The following is a 6,270-nucleotide window of genomic DNA, read 5'->3' as shown; positions in this document are numbered from 1 at the left end:
CTCCCGGAGAAGGGCAGCATACAAATAATAAAATTCAATTCAATTCAAGGTTCCTTTTTCTTGCCATGTACATGTATACCTCCAATCTAGACTGTGTTGTCTCTCTGTGTCATATATGTGGGTACATGCATAATTTTGTATTTATTTTGTCATGTTTATGTAGTGTATGTTGGAGGCGGTGACCCCCTTTGAGAGTTGCATGCAGCAAAATTTCATTTTAATGCATGCCAATTAGCGTACATTCAAAGTGACAATAAAGTTATTCTACCTGTTGAGATTGATTCTCTTTAATTGTACTAAATAGTTTTTGCCCTTTTTTTTGGCAGAAAAGATTTGCTCTTATGCTCTTAACTATGATCTGCATCTAAAATTTGTTAGGAAATCCAAGCGTCTGTAACATGCAGAATATGAAGTTTATTAAATTGCTTTATGAACAATGCAAACAAATCGCTAATTCACTCCAATACCACCATACCTTCCTTCACATGCTTAGTTACTGTGCAAAAAAAAATTACTAGATTGATTCATTCAAACATGTTAAATAAACAATCCTTCCCAATCTTTGTTTTCTGGGTTGAATTTTATGCCGGACAATTCCAAAGGAACACTCATTAATTTGAATTATCCCAAATTAATTCAACTGTTCTTCCCCCTTGCTCCTCATTTATTTTCTCCGCAACTGAGCATTTCGTTCAAGTGACCAGAGATGAACTTGTCTGAATAGGTTTCGTCTACTGTGAAATAATCAAGCATTTTAAGTACCCTAAAATCTGGCAATCAATACAGCACTGCTTAATAAGAATTTTTAAAAACTTGAGTTGAGAAGAAATGAAAGTGTGGGCCAGGCGGTAGGTAGCATTAGCTTCCAAAACATAACTTTTGGAAGACTTCCCTTTGCAATTTAGTGTTGTCCAAATATGTTGCATAACTCCCATTATCCTCAGAACTGGATTGCCCAATTGGTTTGTGGATTAAGAATAAGGTAATCCAGGAGTTAGGGGAATATCAAATTGTGGAAGGGTGCCAGTGGTGGGGTTCAAAATTTTTTCGAACCTACTCTGTGGGTGTGGCCTCCTTTGTGGGAGTGGCTTGCCGGCCATGTGACCTGGTGGGCGTGGCTTGCCGGCCATGTGTTTTCTCTCTCTCTCTCTCTTTCCTTCCTTTTGTCTCTCAGCGGTTCAAATCTCACCGGCTCAGGGTTGACTCAGCCTTCCATCCTTCCGAGGTGGGTAAAATGAGGACCCGGATTGTTGTTGGGGGCGATATGCTGACTCTGTAAACCGCTTAGAGAGGGCTGAAAGCCCTATGAAGCGGTATATAAGTCTACTGTTATTGCTATTATTATATATTATTGTCCCTTTTTCCTTTTTTCCTTTCATCTCTCTCACTTTTTCTTTCTTTTTTTCTTTATTTCTTCCTTTCTTTCTCTTCCTCTTTCTGTGTGAGTCTGTGTATGTTTGTGTGTGTGTGAGTGGTGGGTTTCAAAAAATTTTGGAGCCTCTTCTGTAGGTGTGGCCTGCTTCCTGGGTCCACTGGTGGAACCTCTTCTAACCGGTTCGGTAGATTTGATGAACCGGTTCTACCGAATAGGTGCGAACTGGTAGGAACCCACCTCTGAAGGGTGCCCTAAAAATAAGGATAGGAATTATTTTGCACAAACAAGTCAATTTGTTTTGTCTCGCATCTGCAAACAGGATGTGAAAATAGCAACAATCCTCAGATGCAAAAAAAAAAGAAAAAGAAAATGTAATATAGACAGACGTAAAAGTTGCGCATGTTAATTACTCTGTTGAGAATACTTCAAATATAACGGCAACAATAGAAACAGAAATAACGAAGCTGACTGCAAGGAAAATGTGTTTTCAGGTAACCTGGTCAGTTTGCCCTCTGCAAGCAGCCCAAACTTATATAGGTAGTTCTGAACTTGGAACTTCATTTAGCGACTGGTTCAATATTACGACGGCACTGAAAAGTGACCGTTAGAGAAATAATAACCTCAGTTAGGATAAATAACCAGGACATAGAAATGCTAATGTATATTTTGGGTGACTGTCAAGTAGAAAGGTTAATATCTCTTAGATTGTCTTAGATGTCTAATGTTTATTTTCTTAGCACGTAATTAACTAATTTGGGATTGAGGGAAAAGTCCTATAGATCTTATTAATAAATCATTGTTTAAAGACGGCTATAAAGTTATAATATTGTGTGGCCCTGGAGAGGTGAGATAAACAGTAAATAACCTTTAGTTAACCACAATAACAACAATGAAATGTTAATGGACAATATTTAATAGCAATAGCAATAGCAGTTAGACTTATATACCGCTTCATAGGGCTTTCAGCCCTCTCTAAGCGGTTTACAGAGTCAGCATATTGCCCCCAACAATCTGGGTCCTCATTTTACCCACCTCGGAAGGATGGAAGGCTGAGCAAATTCTGAGCCGGTGAGATTTGAACCGCTGAACTAGCAGTCAGCTGAAGTGGCCTGCAGTACTGCACTCTACCCACTCTGCCACCTCGGCTCTGTAATGATACATACAGGTGTGTTACGGGGAGAGGGGGGGGGATGCTCAGATATCTTACTTAACCGAATTAATCTTAGAACATGTCATAAAGGTGCAATGGTATTGGAGATCTATTGAAATTGCAAATGAATGCCAGTAGGTGGTTGTGTCTTCTAATATAAACGATTCGAGATAAAAACATATTTAAACAATAGTAACCAAATGAGAATTATGGTACAGGGATAGTAAAATACGTAATACGTAACTTTTCTTTCTTGACTTAAAATGTACAACCTGATTTGAATGAAGCATATGCAAGGATTGTGGAAGAAACGCATGGAATATATTTGTAAGCAATCGATACGCTTTCTACAAGATGTAACGAAAGAGGATTTTTTTTTGTCTCTTTGTTTAATTAAAACAATTAAAAAAAATTCTCAAAAAAAAAGTGACATGAACATTTTCCACACTTATGACAATTGCAGCATCCCCAAGATCATGTGATCAAAATTCAGATGCTTGGCAACTGTTTTATATAGTACTTGCGATGGTTGAAGGGTCCCAGAGTCACGGGATCCAGCTTTTGCAACCTTCTGACCAGCAAAGTCAGTGGGGTGAGTCAGATTCACTTAAGGACCGTGTTACTACCTTAACAATTGCAACGATTCACTTAGCAACTGTGGCAAGAAAGATGGTAAAATGGGGCAAGAATTCGCTTAACCAATGTTTCACTTAGAATATAAATGTTGGGCTCAATTGTGTTCGTTAAGTCGAGTACCACCATTCCCAGTTCTTAAAGGAATTTGTCTTTAATGTGGACATCCTACAGAAGATGGTCACTTGGTTAATTTGGTATTTTGTAAAACAATTATTTAGTGATTAAAGTATATAACTACCCAGGTCAAATCCATGACTGTGTAAGTAGCTCACAGCAATTGGTTCCACCACAAAACCGCGTTCGACTAAAGCACGCTTGACGAAACCGCGTAGCTGACATCATCACAGCGCGACAACAGCACGGAGAAAAAAGCACGCTGTAAACGCTAAAGCTAAAATTAACCCCTAAACCTAAACCTAACCCCCCTAAACCTAACCCTAAACCTAACCCTAAACCTAACCCTTAACCTAACGCTAAACCTAATCCTAACCCTTAACCTAACCCTAACCCTAACCTTAACCCTTAACCTAACCCTAAACCTAACCCTAAACCTAACCCTAAACCTAACCCTTACCTTAACTTGAATCGGCTTGCTTTCAAAGCGCTATTTAAAGCGCCCTTTTTTCTCTGCGCTCGCTGTTGTCGCCCTGCTGATGACGTCAGCGACGCGGTTTAATTGGGTGCGCTGTAGTCGAGCGCGGTTTTGTCGTGCCACGCAGCAATTAACTATATACAAAACAAAATAACCCAATTCAATGAGCAGTAGCTGAGATAGCCGAAAACTCATCAACAGTAACAGTCAGCAAGCCATTCTACACACTCTGATGAGCACGGAAAACCAGGTGTTTTAAGGCCTTACACAAAGCCCCACAGGATTGGAGCTAATGTGATTTTAGGAAGACTTGACGCATTTGTCTGCCGATTCTGATGAAAGATATCCAACTTTCATCCAATCTTCCCACACTTCCTTCGAAGAGCTGAGATAAACTTAGAAATAGTTCCCATGCTTCTGGCTCATAACACTACTCAGCAAAAAAACATTGCCTGTGTTTCTCCTTTGTGCTATGCCAGTTACTTAAACCATGATTAAAAGAATAAACTATGACCGGGTGCATAGAAGTATCAACTCAAACGGTTGTTTTATCCTTTTCTGCTTGAGAATACTCTTTTAAGAAAAAAAAAAGTCAGGGGAGATATAGGAATTTTTGATATGCAAGATGTCATCAACTTTCTTAGGTTATTTAAAAACCACGAACGGTTGTATGTGAAAAATGACAGGCAAAGCCTTGGACTCTTAAAAAAAAAATCAGTACGAAAAGAGCAGGGCCTTTTCTGTTATGGCCCCACAATTTTTTTGGAATTCATTTTCTGTTCAACGGCCTGCGCCCTCCCCTATTTAAGGCTTGTATAATTCACTTCAAAAATAATTTTCAGAGTGCCGAGTTTGTATTGGGTCTGGTACTTTAGGTAGGGAACCTGTGGGTGACTTTGAGAATCATTCTTTTTTCCCAGCCCTAGACTGGGAAACTGATAAAATTAAAACCATAAATAAACTACTGCAATGCGCTCTACATGGGGCAGCCTTTGAAGAGTATTCGGAGACTTCAACTCGTCCAGAATGCAGCCGCGCGAGCGATTGTGGGTGCACCTTAGTACACCCACGTTACACCTATCCTCCGCGAGCTGCACTGGCTACCGATCGGTCGCCGGATACGCTTCAAAGTGCTAGTCGTAACTTATAAAGCCCTTCATGGTATTGGACCTGAGTACTTGAGAGACTGCCTGCTGCCAATTACCTCCCATAGACCCGTTAGATCACACAGGGTCGGCCTCCTCTGGGTTCCGTCCACCAGCCAATGCCACCTGGCTACTACTCGGGGGAGGGTCTTCTCTGTAGCTGCTCCAGCCCTTTGGAATGAACTCCCTGCGGAGATTCGGACCTTCACCTCTCTCCAGGCCTTCCAGAAAGCCGTTAAAACCTGGCTGTGCCGGCAGGCCTGGGGTTGATGAGTTCCCCTCCCCTCTCGACTTGTATGGCTGTATGACTCTTGTGTATTAATTACGTGTATTGGGTTTGTGTCCCCTTTCCCCTTTCTGAGATGTTCGCCGCCCTGAGTCCCTCCCGGAGAAGGGCGGCATACAAATAAACTAAATCTCAATCTCAATAAATCAATAATTATACCAACCAGCACTGGGTCAGTTGGGGCTCCAACAAACTTCATCCTGTAGTTTGGTTGATGTGGAATGGTAATAATGAGGATATTGAGGGAGGCTGCCTTGAGGTGGATTTTTTGGGGGGTAATTCCTCTAAAAGGCAAGCCACCAAAGCCTTTTTAAAAGATACTCTAAGTCAGTGTTTCTCAACCTTGGCCACTTGAAGATGTCTGGACTTCAACTCCTAGAATTCCCCAGCCAGCATTCGCTGGCTGGGGAATTCTGGGAGTTGAAGTCCAGACATCTTCAAGTAGCCAAGGTTGAGAAACACTGCTCTCTAAGTTGCCTACAGCCAAGAAAACAACTCATCTGGGGAGGCACAAGAGCTGCGTTCCTTTCTATACCTGGGAGCCTGTTTACTACCTGGAGCACTGCATGTACCGGCATGTCAGCATTAAGCTTAATGGCTAAATTAGCTTGTCTCTTTGGACTGAACGATAAGCCAAAGCTACTTTCGCTTAGGCTGAAAACGCGGCTCTGTTTGTGCGCGCAGAGAAAGTTACGCAAAGGCAGCTCGGGGCTGTAAACACCTTAATTAAAAGACCGAGAGATCCTCCTGTCCTTAACTTTCCGGGAAGTTCCTCGGAGAGGCCGGGAAAGACTGAGCCAGCCTGCCAACCACATGCCTTAGCCCTTGGCTTTGCAAAGACACACACACAGACACACAGACACACAAAAGGAAGCCGAGAGGCAGCCTGCCCGCAAAACCCAACCGCAATGCACGAAGGACTCCATACATACATGCATAAAAGGCTGCAAGCCTTTGCACCCCCACAAAAGGGGACGTTCCCAACCCTTGCGTCGTTACTTTTCAAAGGCTCGCTTGCTAAGGAGGTGGGTGGGTGGGGGGAGACCCTAGATTGCAACCATCTGAACAGACAGGAGGAGGAGGAGA

Source organism: Thamnophis sirtalis, unplaced genomic scaffold, assembly GCF_051295495.1.
Source record: "Thamnophis sirtalis isolate CommonGarterSnake01/CBP01778 unplaced genomic scaffold, rThaSir2_p1.2 scaffold_12, whole genome shotgun sequence".
Classification (NCBI taxonomy): Eukaryota; Metazoa; Chordata; class Lepidosauria; order Squamata; family Natricidae; genus Thamnophis; species Thamnophis sirtalis.
This window is presented reverse-complemented; position numbering follows the sequence as displayed.